Here is a 21,778-nt window from a genome sequence, read left to right on the forward strand (position 1 = left end):
TTGATAAGTGCACAGAAGAGAATCACCAAAAATTTATTTTTTCTTATAACGAACTGCCTTGTGATGATGATGCACCACCATGCACTGATTGATCTTCAGTTAGATGCACCGGAATGCCAGCACTTAAACTCTATCTGCACAATTCTGTAAAGATACACATTGGCTAATTTCGTATAAATAAAATTTAATTGAATAAAGCACTGAGTTTTTCGTTGAAAGCGAAAACTATTTACTTTGCGATGAGCACCGAGAGCACCCTCTTAGAGTTAGTATCGCACCAAGCATAATTTGTTATTGGTTCTTCCACTGGTAATAATTTCAATCTTAAAATAAATTTAAACTAAAAAGGATGCACAAAAATATATATACAGCACTTGCTTAATATGGTTAGCACAGGCGTTGGTAAGAAAACGAGAAAAATCTAAAAAAGCTTCCGCTAATAAAGGTCGATGTAGATTTCCTGCAGATAATATGCCATGAATTTCAACAAATTTAACATAAAATTGAAAATCTTTGAAATTCCAATATGTGCAAATATGGTACCTTTAGATAAGTATAATTTGCAGGCTTAAAGCCTACGTTTACATCACAAAAAATTAAGGCCATTGACAAACACTCTTGTTTTTTTTCGTTTTAATGCTAAATGCTTATGCTTTCTACTCGATTAATAATTAATAACCATAAAGTTCTACACATTTGCATTATCAAATTAAGTTGCATTCGGCTTTGCATTACTTGGATCCAGTTTTGAATTTTCAGATATAAAAACATTTTAAACTTGGAAAACATATTATTGCTCGCAGTTCTCCACGATCAGTGCAACCACATATCGATCGCGGATATCCTCATTTCGGGTGTGATCTAAACGTGTGACGCCACTAGTCCAACGTAGCATCTTCGTCTCCATTACCGCAAGACGCCGTTCATTGTCTTTCATGGTCGGCCAACACTCAGAACCATAGAGAGCGACTGGACGGACGACATTGCGGTAAATTTTAGATTTGAGATGTTCGTTGATACGTCGATCACAAAGGACACCAGTTGTAGAATGCCACTTCCTCTAGGTAGCGTTAATGCGTGAAGCAATTTCATAACGCAGTTCTCCATTGGCTGACAGCATTGCCCCGAGATATTTAAATCGCTTAGTTCTGGCCAGGTCACTGCCACTGACAGTGATTGTTTGCCACACGCACTGGTTTTTCCAAAGCTTTCGTTTCTTTGATTGCTTCTTATTTTTTACCAAACTTCTGTGTTATGATCTTCCGTAAAATGTTTACTCCTGGTTGATATTCCTCCAAGTCTTCAGTGTCACATAGCCTTACATCTCATCCACCATGAACTATTCGCGTTTCGACCGTGGAGTACTCCTCGCATAATCACACCCCGAGGATTTCGGTTCGAAAGTTATCAACCGTAGTCGTTGTGGTGAGCAGGGAAGTGGGGAAATTTCGGTCCGTTCTCCTACTTTAATTTTTTTGTTTCAATGAAATCTCTATTCTACGCTGTCGAAAAAACTTCGGGTCTTTCCCTCTCTCGTTCAGCTTGATGGTGACGTCTTATCTTCGACTTCATTTATGAAACTTTTGCTTTATAGTTTTCGAAGCCATCGAAGGCGTCATCGAGACTCTACAGCCCATTTGGGGTGTTGGGTTTACAGATATCCTTCCACCAACCATCTTCGTCCATCGATCGCGTCCTTTAATTTCAAAATCTGAGCAGTTGTGTGTTGTCTTCACTACACGGCCACTGCTCCACAATCTTAATAATCACATTGTCCCTAGCCGAATATACGCATCAGGGAAATATCAACAATATGATGAAGCTCAAAGAAGAAGAAGAACTTTTCAAACAATTTCAGATTTTTTCAAACTGATTTGTGGCTTTTCCAAGTCAGTTTCAGGATTTTTTAATTCAAATCTAGACAATTCCATTTCAAAATCAGAATTTTCCATTTCAAATTCAGATTTTTTTCAATGTTCTACTGTAAGGTTTCATACCAACGTTCTGTCACTTGATCGAATTCACTTTCTTAGAGTTTCCACATCAGCTGCAGCATGGCTTCCCTCTTATATTTCCAACCGATCCTGCCGTGTCTCTTTTGATAGCTGCACATCTGCCTCCTTCCCCCCTCCCCTTAGGCGGCGATCCACAGGTTTCTATTCTGGGCCTCCTGTATTTCTTATTCTTTATCGGCGACCTCTTGTTCACCCTTGTCCCTGCTTCTTCTATACTGACGACCTTAAGCTGGTTGCCACTGTCGCTGATGGGCACGCTGGTTCCCTAGTACTCTGCTAATGGGTTAGATCTTAACGTCAACAATAGTCACTCGATGTGCTACTCATTCAAATCATCACTTTCACATCACCTTCTTTGCCTCCTCTCTTGACAGATATTCCTGATCATATCAGAACTGCACTCAAGGTCTCGGAGTCACTTTTCACAATAAGCTCTTCCCCATCATCCACTGTCTCGAAGCCCCCAATCGATCTGCCAAATTGTTAGGCTATATACTAAACTCCTTCCTTCCTTCCTTCCTTCCTACTGACTTCCTTCAAACCCGCTTTACTCTATTCAACTCTCCTCGCTAGAAGTATCCTTAAGTACTACTATGTGACCTTGCATATAAAACTGAAAACGTACCCTTCCAAGATCGTTGTAGCTTGATATACCGGTAGAATAAGTTGCTTCCTCAGAACATTGTCTGAGATTAGTCATTGCCGCTCCGGTGACCTCTTCTCCATAGATGATTGATTAATTCGTAAAGACCAACTGCCCTTGAGGCACGGTCTGCTGGATTACCTTTGAAACTGGTACGCCCTCAAGCCTAGGATTGCTTGCTAGATTCTAAATTCTAGTGACCTGGTTCGCGATGTAACGCTTTTGGTCTACGGGTCCCTTTTTTATTCCAGGCAGAGTTATCGTAACGTGGGACCAGTAACGTATGACTCCCTCGTCCAATTGTATTGTAGAAAAAAACGGACTCATCAATTCGGAGCAGACAAAGCAATGTTACAGTCACCTTCCCGCTACTATCGATACTGTAACTACCGCTGCGAAAGCAAATTCGGAAGCGCCTGTGAAACTCGTAATAACGCCTTCTTCTGTAATGGATTCACCGGGAAATACGCTTGTGCTACAAGGGAACCTCGTCCGAACAGAAACCTGACTTCCAAATCCTCTGTTCTCTTGACGCATTGGGGTAACCACTGAAGGCGATTGAAAGAACCGACAATATTAGCCAGAGCACGTCTTTTGATTAGCTTTTGAGACGGACCTTGGCAGAGTTTTAGTTCAGGCCAAAGACAGCGATCGATGTTGCATTATCCATTATAATCCTGACCTCTCGGATTTTTCTGGGATTCCGTTCAGCAGGTTGGTCGGGCCCACAAATAATCGGATTTAAACTGTGTGCTATCCGCACGTATATACTGGTGAACGTTTTGTACCAGAAATTCTACATACGATCCAAACCAGGATCCCTACAATGCCTCCAGCTTTTTACGGCTCATCGAACATTTTACGCTATATAGTCGAACCTCAGGCTATAGATAGTCCTCAGTAACTGCCGCAAAGCCATGCCATGGATAGTGAAACGGGGGGTGTCTTCATTCAACATATTGGGCATATAACCCGCAAGCCCAATGTTCTTTTGCTTCCGTTAACAGAAATTGCCCTGTCAGGGCTGTCTATCGGAATTCGCTAAGCAATCTGAAAAAAGCTTCGCTGCTTCCACAGCTGCATTCTGAACATTTGCGGAATGACTTCTGTCAAACTGTCACAACGGATTGCGTACAACAGAAAGCTTCTGTTTGGGTGTGTTCAAAATTTCAACTAAGGGAGTTTAACTGGAAATACAGGATCGTTCTATTTATACTCACTCTCTTAGGTATGTCCGTGGTAATTGAAGCATCATTCACTATTTCCCCCTGATTACTCGTCTTCCGGATGGAACGGATATTATAATTTTGTCTAGGAGTGTGCCTCCCCATGAATTTGAATAGCCAGGAGTAACCCTTGTTTTGACTGCTGTTGAAGGGTTGATCCTTCTGCGTTCTATAACAAAATGTGGTTCCACCGAAATTTCTTCCGCAATCTGCGTTAGAAATCAAGTATATCCTGGATTACTCCATTTGATAGTAGAAGGGTTTTGTGCTGGGTATTCCTACCGCTGCAAATGACTTCCAAAACATGTTTCTCCAGATTTCGTTCAAATTTTTTGAATCGTAAAGTTATTCTCCGTCTGGGCTGTTGATACGAAGTCAGCTTGCTGAGCATTTACCATTGAACCGTTTTCTTTCGTTTGCTAATCGAGCTGCTACTGGTCCGGTTGGTGTATTCATTCAGTCAGGCGACCTCAAAAATCCGGTTTGTCTCTTTCATCATGCCCTCCAGCGAAATAGGAGGGGTTAGCATCAGGCGGATCATGTGGTTGAAAGGGGCGAATTTGTGCTCATGGGCGTGGTTCGAAGTGCTGGGTTTCGTGTCCATCGGTCTTCTGTAGATCACTAGGTCTGATTTCTTTTGCATTCTCCCCAACAACAGGTCCAAAAAGGGCAATCGATCTTCCTTTTCCATTTCCAGGGTGAACTCGTATTGGTATGCAGTCTATTGAGAAAGTCGAACGTTTCTTTCCAACATCGGTATTATTGAGGATAACGTAGATATCGTCTAAATACCTTCCAAAATCTTGTCATCAGGGGAACCGCTATGCCAAGGACACCAGGCGATAAGGACCCTTTAAGGTTCAGCTTTTCTCATTTCATCATGCGTTCATTTGGCCAGCTAGTCGGCCGGGTCTTTAATCGTTTGGAGGAAATCCATGATGATGACAATTTTTTTCAACTTTTGCATCACCTGGTAGCTTTACGGCTTGTCAGATAACGAAGGATTCGGCCCTGAGGTGCGGTTCGAAATTTGAATAAACAGCGCATCTGGAATTTATGAGGTTAACCAAAGCATCGGTTGCCAGGATTGTGGAACCTATGGCTTCCCAATTGTTGGCTTCCTCCCCACAGCGGAAGGCATGTTCGGCCCGTTCGTCTTTGAATGCATTTAAAGCGGTAAAATTTTTGAAAATTTTGAGAGTTCTATCAGCAACAATGCTAGCTATGATTGTAGGGAATTTATTGAATACTACGGTTAATTTGTTAGAAGTGACAGACTTACTCCTGCTTCTTTTCTTATTCGACATGAGTTAAGGTGGGTTTGGTGAGGCCACGATATCGTCTCACCCCTTTATATGGTTTGATGACCTCTCTCGGGTGGAGACCTCAGCTGGCTTCCGTCGCGAAGTTGACATCGAATCCAAATACATCTTTGCCGGCGCTTGAGAAGGCGATGGCCGAAACTATTGTGAGGTTGGGATTTTGGTTTGATGATGTGGGAGTGGATATCCCTGCTGAAAGCAATCTGGAATTCACTATATCTGTCCATTTTGGACTTGCGTATTATGTCTGTATTATCCTGAAATCCATTACGTTTAGGTTGGACGCTCCCTATCATGTCAAAGTTATTATAGTTAGTATAGAATTTTTTCGGCAGGCTCTGAATGTTGTATTGAATAATCCGTGCCATTTGCCAGCTTAATGAAGTGCAGTACTTTTGAGGTTACTATAGGCGTCTCGAATATATGGACTTCATGAACTGTTTGAGAGTCTTGCAAAAACACCCTTTTAATATTCGGAGACGATACAATAAAAGAGGCTGTTGAAGACATTAGTAGAACTTGGAAGTAGCTGTTTAGTCTACGCTGCCTTCCCATATATTTTTTGGGTAACTTCCTGCTCATCGGCCCAAGGACCGGGAAGTTGGAGTCTAAGGATTAGTCCGGGTTAAGGACTTTGAGAGAGTTGGAGAAAGTTTTGCTGGCTTTTCCTCCAATTACAAATACGCTTGCCACTTTCGGCATGCCCGATCCCTAGCAGTGTGTTCTGGGAACTTACACAAGAGACAAAACGTCCTTTGACAGGCCTCTTCCCATTTGCCCTCATTATCACAACTTAAACATCTTTTATCATTAGACTTGCCGATTTTTGGGGTGTGATCCAGGCTCCGACATTTATAGCATTGCCTGGGTTTCGGAATGAACTATTTCACAGGGATTAGGGTGTACCCGATGGGTCCTGGAAGCTTAGTTCCAAAAAGGCCAGTTTCACTGTGGTGGAAGTTATGTATTTTTGTGGGTTATCAGAATTCCTCCTGTTTAGATGTTAGACCCTGGCTAGGTTGTCGTCCAAGAGAGCGTCCCTAAAGATATCATTTCTTATGAAGACGAGGAGGACTCTTTTGATAAGTTAGAAGCGGGGATGAAGTTTTGAGGTATGAAAGGTTTTAGGAGGGACAAAACGGTTTACGTTCTCGGAAGACTTTTAAGTCATCCATGCTCATTCTCCTGCCATTCTCGAGTGTGACCCAATCAACCAACTTTGTGACTCTATTAACCTAATTTCTTTGATAAACCTACTTCCCTCCTTCTTAATCATCTTGCTTTTGGGCTTCACGTTAAAGAAATCAGATTCCTTTGTGGAGAAGAGGCTCATATCGGCTTTGTCCATTTGTGTGTCACTTACTTCTCCATTGGGGGGATCTCCAGGGGGAGGCTTCCATTGAATTGCCCGCTGCCTGGTCAAAAACTCACAAAGTTCACCAGCAGGAGTCTGCGTGAGCTGCGAGATGAGGCAGAGAAGAAGAAGAAACCTCACCCTGCCAGAAAGGTGGGGGGAAGGAAAAGGAGCGGTCTGGAAACAATAGCTTTGGAGAGGACCGGTATCTTGTTCAGTACCGATTGTCCCCAAGCAACACCCCTTACATAAGTGTGAACAGAAGGAAGAGACAATAAATAACATTCTCCCTTATAATTTATTCTTCTGCTATAAAGCTCGCTTTAATTCTAATCGAAAATATTCAATGATTTATTCTGAAAAATCAAATTTTTGTTGGTAGCCTGTTTGCCACTTGCATACTGAATCCACAAGTACATATCCTTCGTCAGGTATTCTCTCCATTAGATGCCAATCTAAGTTAGTTTTCCGAATTTCCAAACGTCTATTAGTTTCAATAAAAGCAGCTAATCCCACATTATAGAGGCTCCATGAAGTTGCGTCTGCCCATCCCCCGTGCTTCTAACATTGAAACCATGATGCACTCGTAATTCGCATTAAATGCACGCCATCATGTAGTACCAACATAGACACGACACAACATTAGTTATCACCTGGTGGATGAAACTTAATTTACAAGCACTTAGCAGAGTCAACACCTTCTCGTCACCTATCCATCATGGCTTCAATTTGGGATGATGCCACAGTGAACCTTCGATCCTGACTTACATGGGGGGTGGATGGAGAGAGTGCACCCCCGCCTGTACCGATTTGTAGAAGATTTGCTTCCGTTTGACAAACAGAAGGTGGTTATAAACTGCTTTAAGGGTACTTCAATTTCCTTACTTTGATTCTGGATTTAGATGAAAGTTAGCTGGGAAAGTACTTACAGAAATGACGATATTATACTCGCAGATGCACAAAATGCATTTCTCTCATGATTAAATTTTTATCGCAATTATCCATTATGCGAAAAGTCAATTATTCCCACTTTTGTCAACATATGGCACTCAACTCTCGTTAAAAATGCAGGGATGGGGATGAGACTGCAAAGGGGAGGCAAAGCGAGCAGTTTCTAATTTACTTGATAGTCCGTTGGCATTGTCGCCTGCATCATTGCTCCCACCGAATACCGGGAAGTCAGCCAATGCTGATGTATCGCCCTCGATTACAATTCGCGCTGTTTTCAAACGTTTTCGAATAAATTGTTCCCGAAATGTATGAGTTCGTCCCTTTCCATGTCCTTGTCCGGTACGACACGAACTCCATTTATCTGTATCATTCAAGGAATTTAAATTTCGAAGCTGGATCCTCATCATCCGACGGGAACATGTTCCTGTCGCCATGCATGCTCCGAGTGGTTATAGTGACCGCTTTAGTGTTGCTCCTCCCGCATCCCTTTCAGCTTGTCCGACTTCCTCTGGGCACGTTGTCCATTTCCGTTTTCCTGTTTTTGTGTGGTGCGGTGCCGTACATTCCCCAAAATTATCGAATGCACGCTGAATGACTGCCGCACTACAGTGCAATGTCCGTTTGAAATAATTTACGGTCGCTGTCCATTAATGCTACGCCCAGGATATTCACCTAAATCAGTTCAGAGTGGGTTTACCTAGAGAAATGTTAGGAGAAGTACTGACCGTTCGCTGCTCCTCATATTGGAGTTGGCTCTCAGGATATCCTGCTTATTTGTGTTTATTGGTGGTTAAGTATATACATAGAATTAATATTGCATATAGCGATAGTCCTGTTCATCTAAAGTAAAGTAGGTGGTAGCGGAAAATGTACAACACATGATGAATTCTGGAGATGAGACAACCATGACCTCCGAATTGGATGAGTTTTCTAAGGTTTTGGGTAAAACAAAAGAGACTTTCGTATCAGGTTCCAATTGACCGAGTTGAATGCATTTCTCACATCCAGGGTCACCACCAAACAATATTTGCTGGTATAACCCCTTCCGTGAATTGCATTTTCGGCCAAGCCAGTAACCATTTTGATGGCAACACTGGTTGATCTGGCTTTACGGAACCCATACTGCCTATCTGAAAGACCGCGTTGCCCCTCGCCTACTGGGAGTGATCTATTATAAATAACCAGCCCCAACATTTTCCCCATAATCTCTAGAAGACATATGGGTCTATAGGAGGACGGTTCCCCTGGAGGTTTGCCAGCCTTCGGCAGCAGCACCAGCTTCTGCCGCTTCCATGGTGTAGGAAAGATACCCTCGGACATGCACATTTCGGAAAGCTCCGCGAAATTATCCGGTCTACAATTGACTGCGAATTTGAGGGCTTTATTTGGTAAACCGTCCAGCCCCAGAGCTTTGCTGTCGCCTGTTCGACTGAAGATCTCCACCAGCTCGTACCTGGAGACTGGTGGAATCAGCGTTACATTCATGGGGCGCTTGAAGATGTCAGTACCCCCCTCTTGCAGGGGAAATAATCCCTGGATGATTTTCAACAAGAGCATAGGGCACGTGATCTGCGGAGATGATCGGCCTCTGAATCGTCCTGTCACGACTTTATAGACGCTACCCCACGGATTTATGTCCGCTTCCAAACAGAGCTCCTTCCCTCTTACTACGCTGGATGGCGACCTTAAGGTTCTTGCAGGCTTCCCTATTGGCATGCTCCTTATGCCCTTGATCGATCTTACCTATTGCCCTCTGAGTTGTTCGTCTGGTCCTGTGGCAAATTGATCGAAGGCTGGCAAGTTCACCAGTGAACCAATAGTTGGGTCTTCTAGTGGGGAGTGAGCATCTCCGAGGTATCAATGCGTCACATGCTTTACAGATGCTTTGTGTAACATGGAAGGCTTTATCCGTGGAGGTGCTTGCGATTGCTTCTAATAAGTACCGCCCCCTTGCGTTAGTGTCTTTGCTGGCCCACTTGATAGCCCACGCATTAAAGTCACGGGCTATCATCTTTGGACCTCGTCCCCTTGCATCGCGAATAAGATCGTCTAACAGGTCTTCAAACTCAGCCAGTGTGAGACTCGGTGGGGCGCCTGACCCTATATCATATGGCTTGACGACTGCACGCCCATATCGGCGCTCCAGATATTTACCACTTCCAGCAATATGCCGGTTATCCCGTCCCTACTTTCCTTCGCACAAAATGCAATTGGGGGTCTCTGTTGCACCTTTTGCACTAGTATTGTGACCGGTTGAGTACCGCCATAAGCTTTTCTTAGGCTCACGATAGATTCTTCGCTGAATTCCTTCAAGTTGAATTGTTGCTTCAAGGCCATGCAGATCTCTTCTTTGAATGTTACCTCATCGAGATGTTTGTATGTAGATCTCATGTTTTTGGGAACGAGCCGCGACATTCTCCCCAAGTGAGTTTATAACTTGGTTACGAAATTTTACCTTTTACAATATCTCCGCATACGTTAGATGTCCTATGCTGGATACTACAATTGCCTCCGGGCGAATTTGTACCTTCTGTTTCTTATTCCTTTTGTTGGTCAACAACCTTAGTTCCTATTTCCTTCATTTTCGCTTCGCTAGCCGGCATTTCTACTTTGGACACTTTATGTCCTTCTGAACTGAGCTGAACTGACCGTTTGTTGGACTGGTGAAGACCCCTTTTTTTCCTTTTTGGTGCCTGTTGATTCCCCAAAGCTTCCCCCTCTTTGTCTCGCACTCTCTAACTTGATCGAAGGTCGATGACCTTATGCTTTGATGTCACTTGGGTCATATGTGACACTTTTGTAGTTGGGATGTCCGGCTTTTCCTTAGGCTTTCTCTCTTCTTCTGCGACCTATTGTAAAGCACTCTGATGGCTCTCACCATGATCTTAATGGTTTGGTGCACGTTGTGCTTGTCCTTGATGAATTCGGACAGCTCAACTATTTTAGTCCCAAGGTGCATAAAATGCAGTTCATCTGGGTCGGGGCTCTGTTCTCGGTGAGACTTAGCCAGATTCCTCCTTTTACGGCTTTGTTATTGGAGGTGATCGTAAAAAGCTTCTCCTGAATGGATCTATTTGCTGCTGGTGAAATACCTCTTGATCAGATACGATGGGTGTCGAAATCGCCTTTTTTTGGCCATCTATCTCTTTTTAGCCTTTTCTCTGCCTTTGCAATTGGTGTTCTTGGCAGAGTTGTGCTTAGTTGTTTCCCCAACTCTAAAACACTTGTAACATTAGATGCGACGATGGTGAAGTTGTCCACCAGCAAGGCACTGCGGTCAAGGGATATCGACGGCCGGGAGCCCGCTTGCTCACTTCCAAAAGCCGCCGGTACTGGGGTTTCGAGCCCCTGCAGCGTAACTTTACTCCTTGTAAATTCGTCCATGTTGGTTTTATTTTCTGGGTGTCGTTCCCATAGCCACTTTGGTCCACGCATCAGAGATGAGCAAACACTAGGCCATGTACAGTCAGAAAAGAAAAGTGCATGAACACATATTTACACATCTATAGATATGCCCCTATCCGACACCTAGGATCGCACCTGATGGGAGATCTGGCAACTCCTTACAGGTCTGTCTGTCAGTCAGTCACATGCATTTTTACCGGAGACTGTTGAAGCGATTGACACCAAATTTGGTAGAAAGGATGGAAACTGTGAACGCTCACGCATACAATGAGCTACATCTTTTTACGTCGAATTTAAGGGGAGGTCGCCATACATGCAAAAGGGGGATGTAAATTTTTTTTTTCACCAAATATGGTCATGTGGTTATAATATAAAGCATGATCCTATCAAGTTTGGTGTAGATCGCACTGTTACTAACAAAGTTATTATATAATAAGTCAAAGTTGTCGTTTTGTTGCAATTTCAAGACTATCAATGTGCTACGTATTAATGGGACAAATGCATACTCAAATGTCTTCATATAAGAAATACACAAAACCTTTCGTACTTGAAGCTTCCAGCTTTTGGTTTCCCGACTTATTTTACGTTCGAAACATTCAGATTACTTCTACTAAATTGATTGAATCATATAACTAACTTCGACATCATATCTGTTAACTCGGGGTGCAATTAAGGGTAAAGTTGAAGTGTCAACCCCATCCTCTAAAGGGGTGAAGAGTTTATGGGGCGAGAGGCAAAATCCCCTCCTCAATGTCAACGAAAACTCGTGGCAGTCACCCCATTACAAACCTATGGCTCCTCCCAAGTAGGCTTTTCTTTTCGTGGTAAAGTTTGAATTTTCAACCCCACCCTGGTTGGGAGCTGGATTAGAAAGGAAAAGCTCCTTCTTTTTCTCCATTCCCCACCAAAAAAGAATACGATTAAAAATTTAAACTTTACCATGAGCATAAAAAACTCCACTTTGAAGGACAATAACTTTTTCAGCCTTTGTGACTGACACGAGTTTTCACCGGATTTGAGGAGAGGTGACCTTCTATTACACCCTCCATAAAGTCTCCACCCCCTCACATCACTGAATTGAGCAACTTCCACTCGCTATCGTGATGAAACAACCAAAAAGTTCCACTTCGGTCTTTCTTTTATAATTGACTCAACAATCGACCCTAATTATTTCTGCAACCTTTCCTTCCTTTAATTAATTGGTGATATGCTGAGCTCGATGGCCTAGTGGTTAGTAGGCTAAGCAATCACAGCGGAAACCAGCAGCGGCATTTCCAACAAGATTGGATGTCATACATTAGTTCGCATGGCCATTGACTTGCAGACAAATAAAAAAGTGGGAGACCAAGGGAGGGAACTTCTAAGGAGGCGGCAGTCACCTGAAAGGAAAACGCAAATAAACAGACAGACAAAGTTAAGAGGAGGGAAAACAGCGCAAGTCGGAACAAGGCGGATGGACCGAGGCTGTGAAAAAAGGCGAAGAAGAAACCAAAAGTGCAAATTCGCCCAAGACAATTGTAGTCTCCAGCAAACAAAATCTTTCGTATATGAAGATACTCAAAAAGACCAAAGCTGATCCCCCCTAAGGCCTTTAGCACGTACTAGCAAGATCCAAAGGACCCAAGATAAGAGATTTCATGCTTGAGCTGAAAAAAAAACCGATCTGGGAGGACCTCGTCATTTCTGTAACCAAGTCCAATGGAGAAACTGGCACCTTGAAGCAATAATTTTAGGTTGGTCGAACTTGGAGAGGAAATCATTTTAACTGTTTTTGTAAGCTGAAATAGGATAGTAGTTGGGTGGACTTAAAGAGGATGGTGCCTCTCGCATTTACCTCAGCATCACGGATCACCTTTTCCAAGGTCAAGTTAACGAGGACGCATGATAAGGCATCCCCTTGTCTTGGACCGCAGTTGATATTGAATGGTCTCGAGAGTGATCCTGCTGCTTTTATCTGGCCACGGACATTCATTAGGGTTAGCTTAGCCCATCATATCTTCTCGCCACTATTAATACTAGATTTTTAATCTGTCGTCGTGGGTCCAAATGTCGGACCTAGCATTTTGCCAGTTCACCTGAAAGGATTCTGGTTCGCGCTCGTCATCTTTTCACTTGAAAGGATATCTACTACGGTGGCCAACTAACCCAACAAACAACGTCAAAATTTTCTCCATTTCTTAATCGTAATTTCTGTCTTTTATCCATTCTTTGCGTGAGTACTTCTCCGCGGAAACCAAAAAAAATCCTTCAGCCAATCTTTCTCTCCTTTCAACTGCCTATCTACCAAACAGTAGACAGCTGTCAAGAGTTCCATAGGCTTTCATATATGTGGTTGCCCTTCACTCCTTGGTATAGTATAACGCGTTAACCACACCCACGCGCCATCGTTCGCGGTTACCTAAAATGCCGCTTAGCTCCCAACACCTTTAGCTCGACACCACGAAATACCTAGAAAAATTCAAGAAAATCTCAGATGGCTTCGTCCGAAGCAGAGGCAAGTTAACTCAGGCGCTGCCTCACCTCTGCCCTGGTGCGTGAACCAAAATCGGCCACAGATGGTAACGATGAGTTGCCTTTGTCCTGGACGAAACCTTCAGTCACTTTTTTTGAAGTTTTTGGTTATTTAGCTCAAAAATGAGGGGTCCGTGGAGCACAGGAGAGGAAATACATTGCTTCCCAAGTGGTTCGGTACGTCATCAAGTGGATGCGGACTCAGTACTCCCTGCATCCTCAACAAGAAAATTACTTTGGCCTAGTTTTGGTCTGAACATACGACGGATTTCATTTCAATATTGTTCGCACTCATGTAGAGTTTGCGATGATATATAAATGGAGCATCTGTCGCCATTTTCGGTCACGCTACCAGGGCAGAGGTGAGGTAGCAGCGGATGAGTTGCCTCTGTCCTGGAAGAAACTGCCAGTCACTTTTTTCCAGAAGAAATATTGCGTGTACATCTTGCAGTCTCGTGCATGTAGCAAAGAGGTATGTTGGAGTGCGAAACCGCAGGAAAAGATCACCTCAACCGACCACCCGTAGTCTTACCAAAGCCGCCGTATCGCCAACGTGGGGAGGGAGATGAGTGATCCACTAACATTTGTGAATAACGAGGCCATTTACAGGGCCTTCATAGAAAGTGATCATCGCCAATCAGTCTTTTGACGCCGACAACTTCTTTGGTTTATGCGTGGGAGGTTTTTTGAACCTACCCGAGTAAGGCTATTGCTGCGTTGACTGCCTAACAAAATTCAGCGCAACGCAGGTTGCATTTTCAGGGTACCAATGTAAAATATTTGCTAGGAAACTCTGAACAAACTGGACAATCATTAACTTTTTGGAATACTGCCTAATAGGGGGAGGGGCCGGTGATCTGTAATATAAAGAGCGCGATTTACTATTGCTAACCACGAGAGTGGAATTATCAGTCAAACCGAAATTCGGCCAGCAATTTTATGCATTTTCATCAGGAAACACGCTACGCGCTTTCTTGCCTGTTGTCTCAATCCCGCGTTTATATCCTTTTGTAGTTATGACCAGTAAGTTTCAACCATTGAGCTCTCTCTCGACCTCTCTGCTTATGGGTACTAAGTCACGATATATGGAGCTAACGGATTAAAAATAGCGATTAAAAGCCTGCGAACGTTATCAATAAAGTAATGCATGGGCCACTTCAGCTACGCTACCTATGAATCAGATACAATCAACCCTTTCAACCGTTCTACGAACTCAAAACCTTGACAAATGGACTGGACTAATTAAAGTATATTTTCGACCCCGACGTCTGGAAAACACTTGACAATAAAATAATCATAGACACAAATTAGGTTTTCAAAATAGAGTATACAACCATCATCATCCCCCAGTGTTTATGTGAAAATTACAGAACCTACAATTGCATTGTTACCCCCATCCCTTACTGAGATCCCCATAACGAGAACAATTTACATAAATACGTATATGGCATCCCACTTAAGCGGTTTCCGTTGGCACGTACCATTGTTGATACTGAACCGCAACTCTGATTTGTAAGTATGGCTAGCGTCGTGTCCTGTTGATGAATTGGGGATTCAGTCGATTGATTCCTGCTTTGCATCCGTGCTTTGGGTAAAAACTAAATGAAACAATATTTGCCAAATTATCGACTGTTGCCTATTATTCTCACATCAATTGTCATATGTGGATTACAGCAAAGGGGGTGGTTGCAGCCGATGAATCAATTAAATTACTTGGGAGAGTGATAATTCAGTTGATCTTGGTCGCTTGGGGGAATTATCTGAGAATTGTTGCATATGATTGGGAATATTTACCTTAGTACCAACATGTGTGCAATACTATGGAGAAGCGAAGGCGAATTTGGCCATAAACTATAGGACGCACTTGCTGCCACTACCAGAGCTGATGGTAATACGCTTCTGATAGTGTTATTGCTCCATCATAATTATTCAACCAACGACCATACCCGCTGAAATGCTGCTCCTCTGTCTTTTAGATCTAGAACTTGCTTTTTTAAAATGCTATTTCCTTGAAGAAAAAACACAAACACAATGGATCAGTTGTAGAGGAATTTTCTCCCACTTTTTTGGTCCAAGGGCTCCTTCTTTTGGCCTAAATACCAAAGTACAAAAAACGAGGGCAACGTGACAGAAGTGGTTACTGGATGTGGTTTGCTCCCATATATTAATCCACCCAATCCCTAAAACACTGGTTATATCTCAACGCACTTTAATAATAAAAAGTTGAAGGGTATTGAAGCACTTCATTTCGAGTTCGTCGATAAGGCCATGTAGCAAGCATTGTGTGCGCTGGGATTGTTACTTTGATTTGATTCTAATCATTCCAATCATTTATAACTGAATTGATTATATTCAGGTCATAAGATGCAAATCTTTTGCCCGCCAGTAAGATTTTAAAGCAATTTTCATGGCTGGTTATATGTGGTTATATCTGAAAATACCTGTATCTGCTGAGCAGCTGGGTTAGGTAATAGTCAATCGTCTGTGATGACATGAGCTATCTACCTACCACTCTATCCCCTTTCCCATAATTGCTGCTAAGCGCTGATAGTGTGAGCTGCCGGTTTAGGTTTCTTATTCCCATGACCTTTTCAAAGGTAAATAGAACTCCCCTCTGCACCATGGAGAGCGATTGGGATAATTTCTAATTGGAGTATCAGGATAAGTAAATGTAGCTGGAAAAGATTGTCGATGCTAGACACTTGCGGTACATTTACCTATTGAGGGTACTATCTATACTGCGGAACGGTAGAGAAGGAGAGACCAACCGCACTCATCTATAAATGACATCTACTGGATGAGAGACCTTCACTATTGGTTCTAACACTCTAGCTGTAGCCTTGCCTCTGGTTTTCAAAATTTGCGCGAAGAAGCACATTCCCGTATTTACCATATCATGATGCCGAGGTGTTTTACAACCAGGTTCGACAGAACCATGATTTCACATTCTCCGGTTGTCCCCGGAACTAGAGAGAATCCGTGTTCAATTATCTATCTGCTGACACACCCCTGCTTGATGTTTCTCCTAAATTCAAAACTGATTCTAATAGGTTAGAGGTTCAGATCAGAAACATAAGGCCACAAGTAGATATTCCCACTCTAACTAACATAATGAAAGAGGAAATTGCTGATTCAACCAGTTTTACCATGAATATTATTACCAACCCAAGTCTTGCTGAGACCCGAAAATCGAGATTTTCTTTATAAGGAAACAAGTCAAGAAAAAACCATGAATATCTTGAACTTCAGCCCTTCTCTAATGATTACGGAGGTTAGGCGAAAACACAAACGGTACTACCAGTAACTCTCAGTCAGCTCGAATCGATGATACCCCAAAAGAGCATGCGCATGATTTCGTTTAACGCTGGAAACCCTGAAGGAATAAGGTTAGAGCAGCTACTTTCTAGCTATCCTAAAAAAATGATTTTTTCGTAAAGGCGTTTAGAAAAAGGATACTAAAGCCTCCTTGAAAACGCAAAACAAGAAGGGACTGTCTCTTCATACAATCAGCTAAATGTCCCGCAAAACACTCACAATCACAATACCATATTGAAACTATCGACGGAGCACCTGCAATTATAGCTACTGGTATATGATTACTGGTAACAAGCTTTGTGACCAGGAGAAGAATGCTCTCCACAGGAAAAGCTCCATGTTCCCTATCAAAACTTGCGTGGCTTGTGAGTTTTCATAGCCATTTGTGGACAAATCCGACACCTAGTTAATAGTTAGATGGGAAGTCAACATTAGCAGAAGCAAGGGTTTTCACGAGCCAAATGAGTGAGCTCTGCCAGTCCGGGCGTCCTTTACGTCAAAGCCGCTAAAAAATCATTTCCTGGAACTATCCCCGTTCCAAAATGTACGACGTTCAAATAATTCGGGGAGGACCTTTTTTAACATAAATGAGTAGGGTCCATTCGGTGTCATGAAACCAGTCATGAATCTATGGAGCTAAATTTTGAATCATCCAACTATTCATCTCTGATTTTACATGCCCAAGGTACCACTGGCAAATGGTTAAAGGATTCTCTGAAAGCAAACTTCTACTGCCTATCGGAGATACATCTAAGAACTACATACGTACGTGATAACACCAGTGAGCCTATTCAACAATAAGACTATTCCTAATACCCTGTTCCGTTGTCCATCTTGCATGGCATTGGAACCACTTTAAACTTTTGCTTTCACACTATGCTTTAATCCTGCATTTGAGCCTCGAGAAGTTTACAACCTGAAACGTATGCTCCCCTTTCAGAACTAGCCCTGTTGGAGCACCCACTGAGCAGGTGGAAAAGTACAAGATGGTTGTCTTGACGGTCCAGAAAATGAAATTATTAGGAAGTGAGGTATTCAACTTCATTTTCAAAAGCGAGAAATAGTCTGAATAGCGCAAATGCGGCATAGGTTTTGTCATCTACAAAATTTTGGCCACAACACCCCAAGCTTCGAAACAAACAACGAAACAATTGGTGCCTTTCGAGTGGAAACTAAATTCCTCGACGTTTGACTACTCAACATGTATCCTCTAATGGTAGACAAGGACGAATCAGGGAAGAATAAATTCTGTTGTCGCCGTAATTCACTGCCCCAAAAGCCCTGTAAATAGTACTCGTCCACTTGACCGTAGAGATTGGAAAAGCGCTGGTCCACTGTGAATCTACTGAAGCCACATTTGACACGATAGAATTAATGGGAGCCAAAGCAGGCTCATAAAATTCAGTTGCAGCAGGAACATGGTAGTCGCATCAACTTGTTCCTCCTACAAGATCCAGAAAAGGATATTGGCCTCAACAGATAGGGTAAGATTCAGCCTAATCGATTACGTCCTCTCCAGGAAACGAACTGCATCTGGAATCCTTGATGTATGCTCCTGCCATGGGGCGACAATTATTTGGAAATAGCAGGGTCATCCCTGCTATCAGCCTCGATATAGAAAAGCCATGTAGGAGCGCTTGAAGAACAAATCCTGCCCACATTAAACTGACACTAGGATGATGTGAAGTAGGTTTCGATAAAAGACGGAATCAAGACTGTTGCAGAAAAACCATCAATGAGTGGTGTGACGAAGATGTAAACAGTATCAAGAGCGACCCATAAGAATTGAACGAGAAAATACGTCGAAGTAAGACGTACTTCTTCTTCTCTAATGAACAAGCGTGTCTCCGCCCCTGGGTCTGACAATATTACTTACAAGTGTATACGCTGGTTGGCCCCAGAAACTTTCTCTGTTTTGCTGCAGGGTCTAAACCTCATTTGGTGCAAGTTAAGTTCGCCCGAGAATTGGTCTATTGTTAGGGTGGTGCCCATCCCCAAAACACTTAAGGACTCTGAAGTTTTGACTAGTTACTGCCCAATTGCTCTCATTAATGTATTTGCCAAACTGCTTAATTCGATGGTCAGGTTTAGTATCAACAAATTCATTGATGAATACAAAGTTCTACCTGCAAACTGTTATGCTTATTCTGCAGGAAAATCCGCATCCGCCTGTATGAACGATGTCTCATGGCACATTTCGGTCGCTAAAAGCAGACTATGGCGCTAGATATGAAGAACGTCTATGAGCAAGTTTATCTGGCGACCCTGAGTGACATAATGTCAAATCTCCTTTTTCCTGCTGAAATTATTTTATAGGTGTCAAAGATAATGTCCAACCGACATCTTCAGCTAGGACAAAACTGTCCAATGCATCTCTTCACAATAAATGCTCTGATGGTATTGAAATCTTCTAATATGCGTACGACTTTCTCATATTAGCCACTGAATATGATTGGATTTCGATCTCCAAATGTTTGCAAATGCAGGTGAATGCGTTCATCGCTGAATCCCACAGATTGGACCTACTGATTAATCTTACCAAATCCGAACTATCTCTTTCAAAAGAAGTAAGGTAATACCCCTGCTCATTAAAATGTATGACCATACTCTCATCATGTTAAATCCATCATCTTTTTGGGTAGGCAGACAACAAGGACGTGCTCTGTGAGGGACCACATGAACTCTATTATTCCTGAAATCCTCAGGCTGGGCTGAGTAATTTTTCAACCAGTTTTTCTGGGGTCTCCCTCCCAAAAAGGCTATTAATCTCTATAGATGTTTGGTAAGGCCCAGGATAGAATATGCCGCCACTTCCACTATGAACTCCAAAGTACTTTGAAAATAAACTCAACTCAATATCTACTTGTATCTTGAGACGACGTTTCGGGTTAACCAAAACAACGTCCTTACTCCAGGTTTTTGCTTTGGCCGCTCAGTTTCAGAAGACCTCTTTTGGCAGCCAAGGAAGTTGTTAAATTAAACGAAAGGAATCCTAAAACCAGTCAATTGGTGGTGCAAAACCTAGATGCTAACAATGGGCTGTCCTGGATCTATAAGTCTTTCCAAAGCTTGTTCGATACTGTAATTCCCAACGTTGTCCTCACAATCTCTAACAAGCTTCAGGTTATCCTGTCGTATGACTTAGGTGGCGCCGGCAGAGCCCATGTGGCGGCTACGTGTGGAAGGGCTATGGAGGGCTTTAAATCAAGGGTTTTCACGTCCTTGCTTCGGAAGCTACTTTCATGATGGATGGGTCTGCTTGCGCTATAGTTGATCTTGAGGGGACGGATGGCTCACGTTTTTCTTTGAAAGTGTGTACAGTCTTGGTTGCTGAACTTGTTGCCTTTCTTTATGTCGTCAATGTATCCTTCAGAATGGGTGCGGAAGAAGTTGCTATCATTACAGACTCTCTCCATACATGTAAATTTCTGAAAAAAAACTGTACTATCGCATCACCTAGTGAGCAAAATATACGCCCTTGCTTTTGAACCCGTTTTTAAGTCGCTGAAAATTCTATGAGGTTCGGCTCACGCCAACGAACTGGCTGTTGAAGCTTGTAAGACCCTGAGGTCTGGTCCTACCAGTTCGTGGGTGGTATCAGGTCTCATTTTGGTCTGTTAGCTTGCCGAGTTCAAGAGGACAAACAAAAATCAACAACAACAACGGGGTTTTAATATTGAACCTGATAGCTTCAGTTACTCCCATTATTTGCTATTTGGCATTGATACCTTAGCCGAAGTTGAGGTTGTCATCGAAATTTGCCCTTATATGTAAATTCACGCCAAGGATGTACGGCAAGGATTTTCGCAAGTCGGCCACTACCTGCTTCGCGATAAAGGGACCCATTTTCTTAAAAAAAAAATTTATGACGTAATAGACAGTGGACTTTGGATATTCTATTATTTCAGCTATTGTCCTGCCTTAGTGAGTCCCGCCGAAAGAAAGCAAGCAATACTGATCTGCGGCTCGCTGCATAGTCACGTACGCGATTTGCAGGAAACGCTCGACGAATCTTTGGTGCAACAAGGAGCGGTAAGGTGTTGAACACACCCTCCGTAGTAAATTTTCGGTTGCCGCAATTCTATAAGATTCTATAAGATCTATAAGAGATCTATCTATTCTATAAGATCAGAAGTTGACTGACTGACTTGCTATTGTAATGAATAATTGAGATTGGGATGGTGAAAAGACCATTCTAAGTGGTCGGAGACGACCAAGAAGAGGGAGGTATCCCAAAAAACCTATTATTGAAACCTATATTTGAAGCTCTATTGAGGTCCTCCATTGACACGTGCTTGCAAGCTTCGATCGCTTATGTGTCATTTTCACAAGAATTCACGGGTCCTTTCCAATGTGTGGGTTGGTATCGGATCCAGGAAAATACTCAATCATGGGGATTGGGGATTTGCGTCCGTCTATCGAAATAAACAAAACGCGAGCTAAATCTGGAACTAAAATAAAAAAAAGACGGCTCGACCGCGCCTGTGGAGCCATACAATTTCGGATCCGAGTGCCGCTACCGAAAAGGTGATGATTCCCCTGCCTCAAATCTTTTCTGAGATTCGAGCTCTGAGGTTCCCACCCTTTCCTGACATCCTTAGGCCATGATTTTGGAGGATGTCTCTTGAATATTAATGAGTATTGTGGCTAGGGAGGAGTACGGTTAAAGGAAATCCTCAAATCAGGAGTGTCTAGTGATAGTTCATTACAGAGTATATTCGTCAAGGAAAAAAAAAAAAATAAACAGAATCGTTGAAATATAAAAAGAATCGTGAAAATATAAAATGATAAAATACCATAGTAAATTATAAGAATGGCTACAATTAATACATAAAACAATAAATAAAAAGTTCGCTGATTTGGAATAATATTAGGTAATAAAATAATAAACGAAAGGAGAATTTAAAAAAAAAACAAACATGCCTGAATTCAGATCCTCCTCCTTGAGAACTACAAAGGTGAATTTCACTTTACCATCTCTACTGTTTTACAAAAGGGGACATTCAAAAGCAAGAAAAATCATTATTACAGTTATT

At 42.5% G+C, this 21,778-nt stretch overlaps 1 protein-coding gene across 4 annotated transcripts in view; it reads left to right on the top strand.

Annotated features, from left to right (window-relative positions):
- The window catches only part of LOC119658436 (protein amalgam), a 174,249-nt gene that overhangs the window by 111,689 nt on the left and 40,782 nt on the right, over window positions 1-21,778 (top strand). The window lies entirely within an intron of this gene.

Source organism: Hermetia illucens, chromosome 5, assembly GCF_905115235.1.
Source record: "Hermetia illucens chromosome 5, iHerIll2.2.curated.20191125, whole genome shotgun sequence".
Taxonomy (NCBI): Eukaryota; Metazoa; Arthropoda; class Insecta; order Diptera; family Stratiomyidae; genus Hermetia; species Hermetia illucens.